General features: G+C 37.5%; 1 non-coding gene across 1 annotated transcript; it reads left to right on the top strand.

Annotated features, from left to right (window-relative positions):
• The first annotated feature begins 6,190 nt into the window (after window positions 1-6,190).
• On the top strand, window positions 6,191-6,297 carry LOC141670115 (small nucleolar RNA R71). Its single transcript, XR_012554361.1, has one exon. It is a non-coding gene; the product is annotated as a small nucleolar RNA R71 (small nucleolar RNA).
• Window positions 6,298-19,988: the final 13,691 nt, after the last annotated feature.

The raw sequence follows: 19,988 nt of genomic DNA, 5'->3' as shown, positions 1-19,988 counted from the left end.
AATGGCGTTAAAATTACAATGTTGCCCTTTTATATTGGAAAATTATAAAAATGTCATTCCTCACACAATTTTTGTTGAAAATAGGTATATTGTTGTATCTACTAAATCTCAAATCTTTTACTCAAAAAATTCATGTTACTACCATTGTGCTACATATATTCTTGAGTTTATATTAAAAAATTTATTAGATGAGCTACATCTTTTTTTTAACAATTTTTTTATTACTTTAATTTTCGAATAAATAAAATATTAGTTTATATTATTTACATGTCTCCTTTTTATTTAGTTTTTGTAGTTTTATTATAAAATTTTAAAAATGTCACCACTTCATATTTTTTTCACTCGCTTCACATTTAAAAATTCTCTTAGTCAACCCCGATAACTTTTTATATATTTATATATATATTTTTTTATTAAATAATTTTTTATAAAAACAGTATTTAAAAAATTATAATAATTTTAAAATAATCTCTAATTATGTAGCCACAATCAAATCAAGATCGAAGTCCTCCCCAGTCTTAGCAATCCAATCCTCCCGAGTAGGCTGTCTCTCGGGTTAGTTGATAAACCTGTGAATAGCCTCCGGGTGGTAATCCACTGTCAACCCACGAACCACCGTGAACTCATTCTTATCAGCCTTGGCGTTCGCATAGAACTCGCGAACGATATTCATAGGCACCGCCTCGGGTGCCTCACAAAACAAAACCCATCCCCTCTCTGTGATCATCTCAAAGAGCTTTCCGTCTTTAGGAGTAGGCAAGAAACCTCTCTCCTTCGCAATCGGCTTCGATAATAGCCTTTTGTACTCCGCTTCAGCCACCGGAGTAACAAATCGAGGCCTCGCAACCCCAACAATCGAAATATCGATAGAGGCGGGGTTAGTGCTACTGCTCCCTTGAGTTCTCTTTGGTGCCATTGGAATATGTTAATTGAGATAAAAGATGTGTGTAGAGAAATTTAGGGTTTGAGTATATGTAAAGTGATGGAGATGATTGTATGGAGGTGTATGTATATATAATGAGAACTAGGGTTAGATTAGGGTTATGGGGGTAGTGATTGTAGGTTAGTGGGAGTAGTGGGAGTATGGGAAAAATAGGGTTGAAAATCGGGGTTAAGAAATGGGTATAAACTTCTTTTTGTTTTTTTTTCTGATTTTTGAATTTTCTATTTTTTTCTCTTTTTTTGGGGCTCAGTGCGGCCGCCCCGCTTCGGAGCGCAGGCACGCCTTGTTTCTATAGAACTAGCGCGCGGCCGCCCCACTTCTCAGCGTGGGCGCGCGCACCTTCTGGAGTTTCAGCGCGGGCGCGTCGTGTTTCTGGAAAATGTCCCCTGTTTTTTTTTGTTTTTTTGTATTTTCTTCTTATTTTCTTCCTTCTTTTTTATTTTCTCAACTACTAATGTACAACAAACATGGGTTGCCTCCCAAGAAGCACTTGGTTTATGTCGCTAGCTTGACGTAGAATTCTAAGATCAAGTTGACAATAAAACGACACTAGCCACCTCACGGATTGCCGTATCTCCATAGTAATGCTTCAAACGCTGTCCATTCACCTTGAATGCCTGGCCTGGATCATTCTCAAAAATTTCCACCGCTCCATGTGGAAATACAATTTTAACAACAAACGGTCCTGACCATCTCGACTTCAATTTTCCAGGAAAAAAACGAAGACGAGAGTTGAACAAAAAAACTTGTTGCCCCGGCACAAATGATTTGAGCACTAGACCCATATCGCGCCATCTCTTGACTTTCTCCTTGTACATTTTGTTGTTCTCATATGCTTGAAGTCGGAACTCGTCGAGTCCATTCAATTGAAGCATCCTTTTCTTATCAGCTGCAGTCAGATCAAGGTTCAGTTTCTTCAAATCCCAATATTCCTTGTGTTCTAGCTCCGCAGGCAAATGCCATTCTTTATCATAAACCAATTGAAACAATGACATGCCTAAAGGAGTCTTGAATGTTGTTTGATATGCCCAAACAGCTTCATCCAGCTTCAAAGACCAATCCTTTCTTGATGAACATACAACTGTTTCCAGAATTCGCTTGATCTCTCTGTTAGACACCTCAGCTTGACCATTAGTCTGAGGATGGTAGGATGTAGCAATGCGATGATTCATATTATATCTCTGCATCATAGCAGTGAACTTGCGATTGCAGAAATGCGATCCCTCATCACTTATTAAAACTCTTGGAGTTCCGAAACTTGTGAATATCTGTTTTTGAAGAAAATTGAGCACTACCTTCGCATCATTTGTCGGCAAAGATTTAGCTTCCACCCATTTTGAGACATAATCTATTGCCAACAAGACATACTGATTGTTGCACGATGAGACAAATTGCCCCATAAAGTCAATTCCCCAAACATCGAAGACCTCAACCTCGAGAAGCACATTGGGAGGCATCTTGTCCCTCTTGGACATGTTCCCAATTCTTTGGAAGCGACCACACTTCAAAACAAACTGATGTGCATCCTTAAACAATATAGGCTAGAAGAATCTTGCTTGAAGGATACGAGCTGCTGTCTTCTCTACACCATAATGGCCTCCATAAACAGTCGAATGACAGTCTCGTAAGATACCCTCCGTCTCAATATACGAAATACATCTCCCGATGATTTGATCTATTCCTTGTCGAAATAAGCATGCCTCGTCCCACAAGTACCACTTCACTTCATGAAAAAACTTCTTCTTTTGAGCATAAGTCAAGTCTAGAGGCATAACATTGCTCATAAGGCAGTTCACGATATCTGCGAACCACGGTTCTTCTACTTGCACCCCAAACAACTGCTCATCGGGAAAAGACTCATTTATCAATGTCTTGTCATGTGATATTGTACCTAGATCTTCAAAACAAGAGAGATGATCAGCAACTTGATTCTCAGTACCTTTTCTATCATTGATCTCCAGTTCAAACTCTTGTAGTAAAAGAACCCATCTAATAAATCTAGGCTTCGAGTCTTTCTTTGAGACGAGATAGCGAATATCAGCGTAATTAGTGAAGACCGTCACCTTTGTCCCAAGAAAATAAGAGCTAAACTTCTCAAAACCATAGAAAATAGTTAATAGCTCTTTCTCAGTTATGGTGTAGTTCAGTTGAGCACCATTGAGGGTCTTACTAGCATAATAGACCACATGAAATACATTGTTCTTCCTTTGCCCAAGAACCACTCCAACTGCATAGTCACTCGCATCGCACATCATTTCAAAAGGCTCATTCCAATCAGGTGCAATTATGACAAGTGTCATGATCAAGCTCTTCTTTAAGCTCTCAAAAGCAGCTAGACACTCATCATCAAACTTGAAAGGGACATCTTTCTCTAATAAATTGCACAATGGTTTAGAGATTTTAGAGAATTACTTGATGAACCGTCGATAGAAACATGCATGACCAAGAAAACTGGGGATTCCCTTAACAGAAATTGGTGGAGGAAGGTTTTCAATGACCCTCACCTTGGCTTTTTCCACCTCAAGACCTTTACTAGAGACCTTGTGCCCAAGAATGATGCCATGTTGCACCATAAAGTGATATTTCTCCCAGTTGAGAACCAGATTGGTCTCAACACACCTTTTAAGAATTGCGCCAAGATTTTGCAAGAACTCGTCGAAAGAATCCCCGAACACTAAAAAATCGTCCATAAACACCTTCACATTCTGACCAATCATGTCAGAGAAGATGAACATTATGCATCTTTGAAATATGGCAGGTGCACCACATAACCCAAAAGAAACTCTTCCGAAGGTAAAAGTATCAAACGAACAAGTGAAGGTAGTCTTTTCTTGATCTTTTGGAGCAATGCAGATCTGATTATAGCCCGAATAGCCATTCAGAAGATAATAGTATTCATGCTCAGCCAACCTGTCAAACATCTGATCAATGAAAGGAAGTGGAAAATGATCCTTCCTTGTGGCTTTATTCAGCTTTCGATAATCCATGCAAACTCTACATCCCGTGACTGTCCGAGTAGGGATTATCTCCATCTTTTCACTAGCAACCACTGTGATGCCTCCTTTCTTCGGCACACACTGAACTGGGCTCACCCAAGAACTGTCAGAAATAGGATAAATAATGCATGCATCTAGCCACTTAAGAATTTCCTTCTTCACGACCTCCTTCATGATAGGATTTAACCTCATCTATTGCTCAACAGTCGGCTTACTTTCTTCCTCTAGCAAAATTTTATGCATGCAATAAGAAGGGTTGATTCCCTTAATATTTGCTATAGTCCATCCAATTGCCGACTTGAACTCTCTCAGAATTCTCAAGAGCTTTTCCTCATCACTGCCTGAAAGGTCAGATGCAATAATAACAGGCAAAGTAGATGCATCACCTAAAAATGCATACCTCAAGTGTTCAGGTAAAGGTTTAAGCTCGAGTGTAGGAGCTTCCTCAATAGATGGCTTGAGACGCCCCTCATCATTTTTGAGTTCTGACAATCCAAGAGATTCAAAAGGCATATCCAGCCTTCGTTTCCAAGGAGAAGCATTCAAATACTGCAACTGCTCATCACCTTCATCATCTTCACTATCTGAATCCCCCATCAAGGCTTTCTCTAGGGCATCAGACCTTAGCATTTGATCAAATTCTGAAGTAACCATATAATCGACCAATTCCACTTTTAGGCAATCCTCTTCATCAGTAGGTAATTTCATGGCATTGAAAACATTTAAGGTCACATCCTGATCCTGTACTCGCATAGTGAGCTCACCCTTCTACACATCAATCAAGGTTCGGCCAGTAGCCAAGAATGGTCTTCCCAAGATTATGGGAATCTTTTTATCCTCCTTGAAATCAAGAATTACAAAGTCAGCAGGAAAGATGAGTTTGTCCACCTTGACCAAGACATCCTCCACAATACCTCGTGGATATGTAATAGAATGATCTGCCAACTGCAAAGACATATATGTAGGTTTTGGATCAGGTAAACCCAACTTCTTGAAGATAGACAAATTATATAAACACTTGTCGAATGACAAGTTTCCGATGGTGCAAGGAATAGTGAAGCTTCCAGGATTTTTAAGCTTAGGAGGTAACTTTTGTTGCAGCACATCACTGCATTCCTCTGTAAGAGCAACAGTCTCTAAATCATTGAGCTTCACTTTCTGAGAAAGAATACCTTTCATAAACTTTGCATAGCTAGGCATTTGTTCAAGAGCTTCAGCGAAAGGTATGTTGATGTGAAGTTTCTTGAAAACTTCCAAGAACTTAGCAAATTGCTTATCCAACTTCTGCTTCTGCAACCTTTTAGAAAAAGGAGGTGGAGGATAGACTTGTTTTTCCCCTGTATTACCCTCAGGAGGAGTGTTGATAACAACTTTCTTCCTTGGTTCCACCTCGGCATCCTTCAACACCTCTTCTTCAGCCACAACTTCATTTTCTGAAACTTGAGATTTTTCAGGGCTTGCAACCTTCCTAAACCTCAATGTAATTGCCTTAGCCTGCTCTTTTGCTTCCCTCTTGCCTGGAACTTCTGTGTCACTAGGGAGTGTACCAGGTTGTCGATTCAATAAAGCATTGGCAATCTGCCCAATTTGAATCTCTAGAGTCTTGATGGAAACCGCTTGGCTCTTGTACATGAGCCTCAACTCCTCCAATTCAGATTTTTTATTAGATTGAATTGTACTTCCATGCGGTAGTTGTTGAAGTTGGAGTTGTTGTCTTGGTGCATATTGCGGTTGTTAAAAACCAGGAGGGTTGAATTGTTTTACTACATACTGCTGATAAGGCTGTTGCACCGCATTCTGATTGTTGCTCGAGCTGAAGTTAGGATGATTGCGGTTGTCGGGATGATAAGTGGCTGCAAATAGTTGTTGCGACCTCTAAAAGTTGCTTACAAACTGAGCTGATTCACTAGAAATAGCACACTGCTCAGTTTCATGCGCACCTGCACAAAGCTCACAAACACTTATGATCTGATTAACTCCATAATTAGCCAAAATATCCACCTTCATCGTTAAAGCCTTAAGCTGAGCAGCTATAGCAGTAGTTGTATCCACCTCCAGAATTCCCGATACCTTGCCTTGAGGTAGTCTTTGAGTTGGGTTATGGTATTCATTAGCAGCCATCAGTTCAATCAACTCATAAGCTTCATCGTAGCTCTTAGCCTATAAGGCTCCACCTGGTGCTGCATCGAACATGGGTCTAGACTGTGCTCCCAAACCATTATAAAAGCAGTTGATAATCATTCAGTCAGGCATCCCATGATGAGGACACTTCCTAAGCATCTCCTTATAATGCTCCCAAGCTTCACATAAAGAATCTCCCGATTACTGCACAAATTGAGTAAGAGCATTTCTGATTGCAGCTGTCTTTGCCATAGGGAAGAATTTAGTAAGAAACTTATGAGCAAGATCTTCCCAAGTAGTGATAGAACCTGCTGGTAGAATATGCAACCAACACTTAGCTTTATCCCTCAAAGAGAATGGGAAAAGCCTCAGCTTAACAGTATCTTCGAAAACATTGTTGAATTTGAAAGTGTCGCAGATCTCGATTAAATCTCTAATGTGCATGTTAGGATCTTCCGTTGGAGAACCCCCAAACTGGACTAAATTCTGCACCATCTGAATCGTGCTAGATTTGATTTTAAAAGTATTAGCCGCGATGGCTGGTCTGACAATGCTAGATTAAATGTCATTAATCTTCGGTTGAGAAAAATCCATCAAAGCCTTCAGATTCACTGTTGGTTCTCCCATTGCAACAAAAACTTCTTCTTCAACTTTTTTCTCAACAAAGACTTCTTCTTCAAGAAATTCTTTTTCCTCACGAGATTGAGAACGCGTTCGTATACACGCTCTCTAGAGTACCTGAAACACAACAAGTACCCTTGTAAGTAAGATATCCGAGTCAGTGAACTTTAACGACCAATGATGTCAAGCACATAAACTAAATTAAACACCGAGTCCCCGGCAGCGGCGCCAAAAATTTGTTAGGGCGAAAACACGAGCTAAAATTACACGCAAGTATACGAGTTAACAAGTAGTATAGAATATAAATCAGATTCGTACCCATAGAGACTCTTTTTAGTTAACTTAAGATTATGCACCGATGCAACAATGGTATGGCTATCGCTCAATGCTAAGACAATAACAAGTTGAGATGTTTATAACTAAGATTAAACTAACATGCAATTAACTAAGAATAAAAGTGATTGAATTAACTATATGAGACAAACATGAGATTCTAACTTCATTAAATACTTCATTCAAAGTCACTGTTCTTAACCTTATCATGCAATGGTGATGATAACTAATCAGATAACACAGAACTATTAAACGCCAACTTTCGTTGCATAAATACCCTACTACTAGACATCCACAAAAGGGATAGAAGCTAAGCAAACACCAATTATGCTTAGACCCTATATGTCTATAGAATTTGAAAACATAACGGTTTAATGCGCAAGTTATTTATCATGATTATATCGGGAAAGTAAGATGGTTAAAATTACCTACGAATCATGTATAACAATTATACATGAACCTATGCTAGAATGGCAAGTTCTAAACCTCTATATTGACTTTCGCTTAAATAGAGATTAACACGCTATCTTATATGTTAGCTACGCACATAAGACGAATAAACACAACCAATACTAGGATATCAATCAATCACCACACACCAAGATATTGAAACAAATTAACTATTTAAATCCGTAAATAAATCCGTTAGAATCCCATGACAACGATTAGTTTAAAATCGAACTCATCGTCACCATGGGTTCCAATGAAAGCATGGTATAAAAACTAGATCTTTATAAACTGAATAATAATCAAAAGTACATTAACAAGAGTGTAAGGTTCAAATGAATAGGAAAACAAGCATCCAACGTTACAACTTAAGCAAAGAATCACAAGTAAAAACAAGATCTTCTTCTCCTTCATTGTATTGTGCTATTAGGTCTTCTTATTGCTCTCTCCTTCTTCTCGTTGTTATAAAAAACATCTTCAAAAGGCTTTATATATAAGCCCAATATGATCTGGAGTCTGAAAATTCATTATTATATTGCAATCAGGATTCTGCAATCCCGACCCAGCGCGGCCTCCCCGAATACCAGCGCGGGCGCGCTCGCTTTCTGACAAATGGGCGCGGCCGCTCCCGAGACTAGCACGACCGCCCTGATCTTCTTGAAATTCTGATTTTTCTTGTTTCCTTGACTTCAATTGCTGGTTTCTTTCGTGCTAACTCCCGAGACTCCATCCTAACACCCTTTTAGCATAGAAACAATGTAAAATCTATTCCTTCTTCCAAATATACCCTGAAATGCAAAACACTACAAAACACATCAAAAATATAAATAACTAGAGTACAAATCACCAATTCAAGCCATTACGAAGCGTTCTAAGTGGATATAAATTCCACTTATCAACCCTGTTGAGAGGATACATCAAGAGTCTGTTTAAGTCCCTATTTTACAACTGCATCCTGTTGGGAGGGTGCAGAGGTAGCTTGAGTGGTCAACTCAGTTTGTTTTACCTTCTTTTTTTTTCTGTCTAAGGGTGAATCTTTTTCTGTTTGGTTCTCACCCCTCTCAGTAACTACTTTTAATGGTGCCTGCTTTCTCTTCTTTTTACTCACGTCACCCTTTTGAGAGGATGAAGTGGTTGGCTTCCTAGCTCCTATTGGTATAGAAGGAATAGTCTCAGCTTGGGAAGGCCCCTGTTGGTTTACCTGTGTTTGCACTTCCATAAAGACAGGAGCCATAACTGTTAGGTCCCAATATGTTTGTAGAAGGGGGGTGAATACAAACTATACCGTTTAATCGAATTTAATGCAGAATAAAAAAAACTGAAACAAAATTCAAGTTAAATAAAACTATTATTAAACTTGAAAGGTGTTACAACAACGGTATCGTTTACAAGGAATTAATCTCAAATAAATTATTACAAATTAAGAATAAATTCGACATGAACTTTTTCTATTTTTGCAATAAAAAGATCAAATTCTAAAAGCAATTTGAGATTAAATTCTAGGGATTTTGATCCGCTAGATAGTTACACAAGAACAAGAGAATGATTTCTAGTGGTTTAGATTTAACTTAAATGACTAGAAATAAATGAACTGAAATATAGTTGAGAGTTAAAATTTTTGCGGCTGCTGCTTCTGTCTGTTCTTGAGTTAATTGGTCTATGTATTAAATGTTGTGTGTTGAAAAAGAAAGTCTGTTGCAGTTGTCTTTTAATCAATCAACATAAATCAAATGAACTGGCGAGACAATCGGTGAGACAATCTGTTGAGCTAGCAAGACAATAGGCTGAACCACCATGACTTTCGGTGAGACAATAGATTGAACTAGCAAGACTATCTCCTCCCTGCTAGAACTTTCGGTGAGACAATTGAAAAAGGCCTGGCATGACAATCGGTATGACAATCCAGATTGTCATGCCAATTCAATCTTAATTGTCTTATTGAATTAAAACTGATTTAAATTCAATTATAACTCAGAAAATTCTTAATATTAATTCAGGATTAATTAATCAATTAATTCAATTAATTATTAAATTAATCTTTGCAGATATAATTTATTTTCTTAATTAAATTATATGATTTAATTAATTAATAAAGAATTAATACTACTCTTGAACAACAACCATTCTTCTGAAAATCTTCTGAAAATTATGAATCAATTCCACCACTTCAATGTTGACACTCGATGTACTGTCTGGTTCATGAGTGACTAACTTCTGTGACGTTTCTTCATGTCTTGACTTTAATAACTTGATTTTCTTCAGATTAAATCCCTGTAATTAATTGATACACTGACAAGATCTCTGTCACTTGATTAAATCCACAATCTTGATTTATGTCATTGAGGCTTGATCAATTTCTTGAACTTCTTCCGGTGAAGTAATTCCTCAAGTCTGTAGATCAACAATATTACTTAATCCTTTGACATATGTTACTTTGAGAGATCTCTTTGACGATAGAACCACTATTTACTTGTTACATTCTTATTTGAGTTGAGTTAAATTCTCGAATAAACAAATAGGCTATGACGTATGCCTTTCAATCTCCCCCTATTTGTTTGTTAGACAATAACAACAAATACCTAGAGGATAACTCAACTAACAAATAAGAAAAAGATATAAACAGTAATGCAAAGTAAATAGCAGAAAAGTTATGGATTATATTTAACATTTTCCAGATTCCAAAAGAAATTTACAAGTGAATACAAGATAAATGTTCCTCTAGTCTGAACATATGAATATATTTGTCTATCTTGATTCATTAAGCTCTAAGCATATTACAATTAGTGTTGAGCTATTTGAATTCAGTTGTCTTCTCTTCTGAATTCATATTCTTCCAAATCTTGCAGCAACGCCTTGTCATGGACACGATCCCTTTCTAAAGTGAAACTGTCTGGTCTAACTGGTTGAATTCCAACTGACTTTAGCTTATTCTTCAACTGATTGTACCTTTTAATGTTCTTTTCACAGTAAGCTTGAATCAGATCAGCAGCTTTAAATTTTAACTCAGATGAGTATCCAACAGTTCTTAAGTGATGTTCCATCCAGACAAGATGCTTAGCAGAGTAGTCTTTAAGAGATTGTGAATCGAGATGACAGATTTGAAGACAGTCAGACTTAAAGAATCTTACTTGAAAGGGTAAGTTGACCACTTGAGGACTAGCCCTATTAGCAAACTCTTTTAGCCTTTCACGAAGGACTTCATTCAATTCTGAGCTTCTTTTGACTTTGTTGAGAAGAACCCAAATCTCTGATAAAGAACAATTCTCAAACAGATGAAGTGATATCTTGAAAGATCCTTCACTCTGACAATATACAAATATGCTCATTTCATTTAATGATCTGTCAAAAGTAGTTGATATCCGTGAGATTTCAGTCTTGATAGCATTCATGTACACGCCATTGTTTGGATTAGAAATTTCTAGCCTGTCGAGAAGATGAAGAAACTCCCTATTATTGTTTGTACTCAGTTGAGGTATATCAATAACTCTTCTTGCTTCATCCCATTTTATACCAATCTTCAGATTTACATCTCTTCTTCTTGCTTCAGCTTTAATGTCATGAAAACGTTGCTTTTCAAGAGTTTCTGTTCTTTGGATTTTTTTCCTCATATCAATGATCTGAGATATCTTTTTAAGTTCAGCTTATTTTCTCTTCAACTCTTACTGCTGCTGCTGGAACTCTTTCTCAAAAATAGGATCCACTTGAGCTTCCTCTTCCCATTCTTCAAAATTACTTTTCTCCTCAGCTTCAAAGAAACCAGCTTTATCTTCCAAGACTGGTTCAGTGGGACCATCAAGAATATCGAAGTCATCTTGTTCTCCACTATAGTAGACATCATCAGCCTTCCTTGTCTCTCCTGCAGAAGAATCTTTTTCTTTTCCTTTTGCACTTCTCCCCTGCTTCTCCCCCTTAGTTGAGTAATCATCTACAGATTTCCTTTTAGACCCTTCCTGACCTCCATTACCTCCAGAGCCAGAGCCTCCACCAGACGACCCTTCAAAGAAAGTTATTTGCTCTTCATTAAGAGAGTGAGAATTTTTAATCATAAAATACAAGTGCTTCATCCCTTCATTGATATGTTCCATGCCCTTTTCTATCTTTAGGAATCTGTAGGAGTCCATTGAATGGTTCATTTCAATCAGATCTTCAAGAGAGTTCATTCTTGTATGGATATAGTAGAGGTTTGAAATATCTTCGGCTGATAAAGTTGGAGATTCCTAAATGGAGTTAAGCTTTGGTATCACAGTGGTCTTCAAATCTGAGATATCATTCCTGATGAATGCCAGCTGATTGTTGACAGAGGTGGAAGAAGAAGACCGTTCAACCACTTGTGCTTTGAATGTTTGAGCCTCAGCCTGACTTTTAGCAAGTTGTTCTTTCAGAGTAGCAATCTGAGCTAACAGGTTTTCAGTGTTTGTGTATGTGTGTGCGCTCACCTGAATATCTCTCGCTTTTGGTTCACTCATCTCATGTGCTTGTGTTTCTCTCAATATATTTGCTCGTGAGGAGCCATCCTGTTGCTGGTCGTCTGTACCTGCAATTGAAATCACCCTAGCCTCTTCAAGAGAGGTCAGTGGTGGTGTAATGGGAATTTGCGAGTCCAGATCCTCAGCCAAGTCTATCTTTTCATGGGAAATAGATGTCTGAATTGCTTCAGGGATAGACTGACTGAGTTGCCCTCCACTTTCTCCAGATAAATCTGCGAGTGGAGAATCCCGTGAGGGAGCCAGAGGTATTGGATCTGGGAGGGGAGAAAATGACTCTATTAGAGGTGGCTGAGAGTCAGATTTTCCCTCTGAAGCATGTGAATGCTCTTCTGCCGTAACTTTGGTAGGCACTGTAACCGACTCAATGTGCACTCCTCTCTATGTGTCATGAGTGTCATCTATTGGTATGTATGCTTCCATTGTGAGTAATGGAAGTGTGCTTGACTCAGTACAAGATGCCATGGCCCTATGGCGAATTTCAATAGATTCATCCTGTTGAAAGAATGTCTCTAGTAACTGTTCAGTGGCCATTTCAAAGTCCATGTCCTGTTGAGAGGACAAGGATGGGCTTTCAGATGCCTCAATAAATGTTCTTCTATTCTTGGGAGGAGGCAGAGCTGAGGGTTCATTCACATCTAAAAACACACCACTTCCTACTAACCTTCTCGGTAACATTTTTGATAGTGGGGGAGAGTTTGAGATAGGTTGTGACTCTGTGTTTGGCTCTATGACCTGGGATTGAAGCTGTGGATCTACAACTTCATGGTCAGCCCTATCAACCAGTGGGGGTCTTACATTAGAAGTAGAAATAGGTTGAGAGTGAGGAATTATTACCTGCAGTGGAAGAGCATCTGATGTTTATGCCTGGGTGGCTTGAACCACTGGAGGTTGAGTTTGCTGTTCATGACCGGGAAGATTAAAAATTGGTAAAGGAATGAAGGTGGCCATGAAAGCAGATACAAGTACTGGAACTTGCATGAATTTAAAGGTTGTGTCTTAATCTTTTTGCTTACCGGAGGGGGTTCAGCTACTGATGAGTTAGCAAAAAGAGCCTTATGCTCAGGTGTGAGAAGATGTTCTGCTATAAGCATAAGAAAACGAGCGTAGTAGCAAGAAACCCTACGATTAGTAGAATGATCACGCAAAGCCGTAGTGAGACGTCTCAGAAGAATGGGTAAAAGTAATTTGCCAAAATTGATCCTTTGATTGAAAATAACCGCAAGACCAATATACTGCAGAGTGGAAGTGATGTTGTGAAAATTGGATTTAGTACAGTTGGCAAACACTTTGGAAAGTGTATCGAAGAAAATATCTCATTCAGAAACCAAATTGGATTTAGACAGCTTGGTCAAATTAATCACCCCCTGATAGTGAATGGCATGGAAAAAGTTTGAAATCTCATTGTCAGAGGGTAAATTACAGAAATTATCCATTAAAAAATTTAAAGCTCTATTGATGACTGTTTCATCAACTACATACTGTGTATTTGCCACGGTGAATGAAAAAGATTTAGAATCAGCGGCCACAGTAGAAGTTGTGCAAATCAGTCTAAGTAAGTCGACATTTAATAGAACATTTGATTTAATAACAGAGCTAACAATCGAATGATCATTTAAAAATCTAATCCACGGCTTAAATTTTTCAACATTACAATTTTCTGGATTAAAATAACCAACATGATTATGCGAGACAATATGGGAAGGGAGAGCCATTTAAAAAAAATACAAGAAGACACACACTGTCAGAATTTTAAGAATTAAATTAAGAAAATTCGAATTAAAAATTAATTAATAATTCGAATTAATTCAATTATATCCAAAAAAGTTAGAAACAAAATGTGTCTTGTCGATTTTTTCAACCACAAAATCAGATATGCAAACAGAATTTTGTAAAACACAACCAGACACACAATCAGATTAAAGTTCAAAAACACTCGACACAAAAATAAAATCAGAACACAGATTGAAAGAAAGAACTGAAATAAAAATAAAAAATTGGGCAGCACTCCTGTATGTATACAAGTGTATGTATATAACAGGAAGTGAGGAATAAGATTGCTGAGTAAGAACTCGAGCAAGAAAGGACAATGGTAATTTGATTTTTAAAAATGAAGCAGATGACTGATGGGAGGAAGATGGAAATAAAACAAACACAAGAGAAAAAAAATGTAACAGCTGCCTAAGTAGTACAACTGGTATGACAAATCGGGATTGTCTCACCGATTGTCATACCAGGCAAAAAGGGAAAATAAAAGAAATAATAAAAAATGAAAAAGAAAAAGAACTAGAATGACAATCCCATAGTCATACCGATTGTCACTCTAGTACAAAATAAAAATAGAAAAAAAATATATAATATAAGTTTTATAACTGGCAAGACAATTGATTGTCATACTGATTGTCTTGCCAGTATAAAACTATACTGAAAATAAAATAAAATAAAAATAAACGCAGTTAACTGGAATGACTTTCAGCAAGACAATTGCAATAGTCTTGCCGATTGTCATTACAGTTAAATATATAAAAAAACATAAAAAGGATTTTTAAAAACAAAAATAACTTAACCAATATATACAATTACAGAATAGACAAATACAAACTAATATAAATATGGCAAAAGTGCAGAAAATATTTACAAAATTAAAATATTCAGAAATAATTATAATTTAGTCCAAAAATAGATTTCTTTTGAATTTTAGCAAATAAAATTCATAGAAAAATATTTTTAGAGAAAAATAAAATATTCTGAGATATTAAAATTAACAAGTTGAATAAATAAAGAAGATAAGATAATAAAAATTACATAGAAATAAGCAAGAAATATGGTAAACATGATAAAATAAATTTGCAAATGAATTTTTCATTCATGAAAAATTCATTTGTAAATTCATTCAAGAACATATCTCAGATATTAACTAGTTTAATCACTAAAACTATTCAACATACCCAATTTACCAACTAATCTGGTAAATGTGGATTCATCAAGTGGTTTAGTGAAAATATCTGCTATTTGTTCTTCTGTTGGAACAAGAAATAGTTCAACAGTACCATTCATGACGTGCTCTCTAATAAAATGATACATGATGTCAATGTGCTTGGTCCTTGTGTGCTGCACAGGGTTGCTGGTGATGGCTATTGCACTTGTATTGTCACATAGAATAGGGATTTTATTCAATACAGAGTCATAGTCCCGTAGCTGGTTCCTAATCCACAAGATCTGAGCACAGCAGCTTCCAGCAACAATATATTCAGCCTCAGCCGTTGAGTTGGAAACTGTTTGATGTTTCTTGCTGTACCTTGAGACTAGCCTGCTACCTAGGAATTGACAACTCCTTGAGGTGCTTTTCCTATCAACAACACTTCCTGCATAATCTGAATATGTATATCCAACAAGGTTAAAACCAGATTCTTTAGGGTACCAAATACCTAGATTTGGTGTTCCCTTAAGATATCTCAAGATTCGTTTAACAGCAACGAGATGAATATCTCTAGGATCCGCTTGGAACCTTGCACATAAGCATGTAGCATACATAATATCTGGTCTACTTATGGTAAGATAGAGTAATGAGCCAATCATACCTCTGTAGCTTGTGACATCTACCTTAATGGAGTTTTCACATGGTCCAAGCTTGACAGCTGTAGATGACGGAGTCCTTGCTGATGCAGAATCCTCTAGATTGTACTTATTGAGGAGTTCCTTGAGATACTTGGATTGACAAATAAATATTCCATCTAACCTTTGATTTACTTGTAATCCGAGAAAGAACTTCAGCTCTCCCATCATGCTCATTTCAAATTTTCTGTGCATTAACTTAGCAAATCTCTTACAGAGACTATCATTAGTAGACCCAAATATTATATCATCCACATAGACTTGGACTAATAAAGTATCATTCTTATGCTTTTTAGAAAAGATAGTTTTGTCTATGACACCTCTAGTAAAGCCATTTTCAATTAGAAATTCAGAAAGAGTGTCATACCATTTTCTCAGAGACTGTTTGAGACCATAGATAGCCTTGAAAAGAAAGTAGACAAAATCCAAATGATCTGGATCTTCAAAACCAGGAGGTTGCTCTACATATACCTCTTTATCCAACCTTCCACTCAGAAAGGCACTCTTGACATCCATTTGATAAACTTTAAAGTTCGAGAATGCTGCGGATGCCAGAAATATCCTGATGGCCTCAAGTCTAGCCACTGGAGCATAGGTTTCATCATAATCAATGCCTTCAGCTTGAGAGTACCCTTTAGCTACCAGTCTTGCTTTGTTTCTTATAACCACACCATCTTCATCTAGTTTATTCCTGAATACCCACCGAGTACCAACAGCTTTCTTGTGTGTAGGTCTAGGTACCAGTTTCCAGACTTGTTGATGTTCAAACTGATTGAGTTCATCTTGCATAGCAATCACCCAATCTGGATCAGTCAGTGCTTCCTCAATCTTCTTAGGTTCCATCTCAGAAAGAAATCCTGAGAACAGACATTCATTTTGAGTAGCACGTCTAGTTCTGACTCCAACATCTGGATCACCAATAATCAACTCAAAAGGATGAGCTTTATTCCAGACAGTCTATCTTGGAAGATTTGATCTTGATGATTCACCTTGAAATATATTGGGATGTTGTGTCCTACTAGTTGATCCTTCAGCATCTCCCCTTGAGTTGTTGCCAGGTTGACTTGATGATTCTTCGTCAGTAGCAGTGGTATCTCCATTGTTGCCAATGTTTCCATCACCATTACCTTGAGTATCATCATGATTAACAGGTTCTTCACCAGCAGCAACCTTAGGTTCTTGATCATTTTTTAATTCTGAATCTGACATATCATCAAGCTTCAGTTTCTCAGAAGGATCTTCAGTTTGGATACTAGGGAGTTTAGTGCCATCAAATATAACATTGACACTTTCAGTTACTTTATGTTGATCAATGATATACACCCTGTATGATCTTCTTCCATAACCAACAAAAATACCCTCATATGCCTTTGCCTCGAATTTACCATGACGATCATCTCCATCCTTCAGCACGAAGAATCTGGCACCAAATACATGAAAGTATTTGATAGAAGGTTTATGTTCATTCATAATCTTATAAGGAGTCTTCATGAGGTCCTTGTTGATTAGAGTTCGATTCTGAGTATAACATGCAGTATTGACAGCTTCCGCCCAAAAATACATTAGAAGACCTGATTCACTTAACATAGTTCTTGCAGCTTCAATCAATGTATGATTCTTCCTTTCTACCACTCCATTCTACTGAGGGGTTCTAGGAGCTGAATATTGTCTGGTAATCCCTTTGTCTGTACAAAATCCATTGAGAAGTGAATTTTTGAATTCTGTTCCATTATCTGACCTTATTGCTCTAACAGGGCCATTAGAATCTAACTCGATCAACTTGATATGATCAATCACTACTTGTGGTGTTTCATCCTTAGAGTGAAGGAATAAAACCCACGTATACTTGGAATAGTCATCAATTATCACAAGACAGTAACACTTCTTTGACATCGAAAGAACATTAACTGGTCCAAACAAATCCATGTGCAATAATTGAAGAATACCAGTTATGGAGGATGTGTCAGTGCCTTTGTGACTTGATTTCTTTGACTTTCCTTCCTAGCATGCCTCACACAGTCCTTCTGGGGAGAATTCCAGTTGAGGCAGACCTCTGACCAACTCTCTCTTGAGAAGAGAGTTCATTGCTTTGAAATTGAGATGGGAAAGTCTCTTGTGCCATAGCCAACTCTCATTTGATGATGCCTTTGCATAGAAATAGTTGACTTCAGGACTGCTTCCAGAGTTCATGTCAGCTACGAACATATTACCTTTCCGGATTCCCATCAAGGAGGGTTTTTCACTTTTCTTGTGCAGGATCTGACACTTTAGCTTGTCAAATAAAACATAGTAGCCATTGTTACAGAACTGACTGATACTAAGCAGGTTGTGTTCAAGTCCTTGCATAATATACACATTTTTAATGATAACATTTCCAGCTTGCAAACAACCATATCCCTCAGTTAAACCTTTGTTATTATCTCAAAACGTAACCACTGGGCCAGCTTTCTCAACCACATTTGATAGCAGGGCTCTATCTCCGGTCATATGTCTTGACGATCCGCTGTCAAGAATCCACACTACCGGTTCCACCTATTTAATGCCCTGCAATATAAATGGATTAGACCTTCTTCGGAACCCAAACTTGGTTGGGTCCGACATACTTGTAGAATTGGCCTTTATCAGGCAAAACAACATTCTTAACTTTTATGTTCTCAACTTTCTCAACGACTTGACATTTGACCTTGTAAACAGCCTTGACAAATTTCTGTTTAGGCTTAGGCACAAATGTCTCCTTTCTAGCTTTAGGAGGACTAGCAGTCTTATACCTACTATGCTTCATATTATTCACATACTAACGAGGAGTAGTCTTATCACTAGAAACATGCATACCATTAAAATAAGCATACATCAAATTAAAAGCACAAGACATGCAATTAGGAACACCACATACTTTATGAGAGGAATTAACAACATGCAAATTATGCATGGTAGGCATGACATTTTTGTTATCCAACTCAGGTGTGTCTGAGTTAGTCTTAGTTGCTTTCACAACTTTGACTAGAACTTTCGACACACTTGGCTTAGAAACAACCTTCTCATTAGCAAGATCTTCAGCACATATTTCTTCTTGAATAATAAAGGAGGTCTCATCAAATGGTTCAACAATTGATTCTTTATAGAGGGGTTTATCAACACCCTTAAGCACATGTGGTACTTCCCTACCTTTAGCACAAACATGAGGAGGGGAGTTTATGCCTAATTCTCCAATAGCAACATTGTAATCATAACCTACTCCAGATGTTTGATTAATAGTTTGCTTATTATAAAACTCTTTAGTCTTCGAGCAAGAATTAAAGTAAGCTTTAACCTTAGTCTCAAGACCGGTGATCTTATCTTTGAGAATAGTTTCGAGTTGTCTATAACAGTCAACTCTATTCTCTAGAAAAGATACTTGTTCTTTTAATTTGTCTTGATTAATGTGCACAAGTTTTAATTTATTGACCTCTTTCTCAAGGTCTTTGATTTGTTGAATTAACATTTCATTATCACGACGAGCACAATCTAAGGAGCCTCCCGGATGATAAACTAATTCAACATCAGTAAATTTTACCTTTTTTCTTGACGATGAAGTGTTTCCATCAATAGCCATAAGAGCAAGATTCCCAACTTCTTCATCTTCACTGTCAGTATCATCCCAGCTTCTTCCCTTTGCCAGGTAAGCCCTTTCAGATTCACTCTTCTGATTAGAATCATAAGAGTTCTTCCTTACTTGCTTTGGCTTCCTGCATTCTGTGGTAAAGTGTCCCAACTCATTACAGTTAAAGCATCGAATGGTGCTCTGATCAACCATCCCTGTTTTGTATCCACCACTGCTGGTGTTAGAGGATGATGATCCACCTTTCTGGAATCTGTTGTAGTTGGACTTGTACTTGAACTTGGGATTCCTCTTGAATCTGACATTGGAGAATCTCTTGACAATCAGGGCCATTGACTCATCTTCCAATTGCCCCAGTTCTTCCAAGGAGTAAAACTCATCTCCTGATTGATTTGTAGTAGGAGGATCATATTCTGCTACTATCACATTTTCCTCAGCCTTGGAAGACTGTACCATTCTCTCTGACTGTTGAGATTGTTGTTGTTGTTGTGGTTGTTGTTGTTGTTCTTCAGCTACTAGAGCAGTAGACGTGTTGACCACTCTACCTTTCCCGTAGACTTCCTTCTGCTGAATCTGCTCCAACTCATAGGTTTTTAACACACCATAGAGCCTTTCCAAAGAAATCTCACTCAGATCTCTTGCTTCTCTTATGACAGTGATTCTATGTTCAAGATGAGTTGGCAGTGTTAAAAGGAACTTTTTGTTGACCTCCCTGATTGAATAGTATTTTCCATTTATGTTCAGGTTGTTGATCAAAGCATTGTACCTCTCGAACACTTCAGTAATTCCTTTTCCTGGATTGGATTTGAAATGTTCATATTCAGAGATTA

Source organism: Apium graveolens, chromosome 6, assembly GCF_009905375.1.
Source record: "Apium graveolens cultivar Ventura chromosome 6, ASM990537v1, whole genome shotgun sequence".
In the NCBI taxonomy this organism is placed as follows: Eukaryota; Viridiplantae; Streptophyta; class Magnoliopsida; order Apiales; family Apiaceae; genus Apium; species Apium graveolens.
The sequence above is the reverse complement of the archived record's forward strand: the minus strand, read 5'-3'. Positions and strand labels throughout refer to the sequence as shown.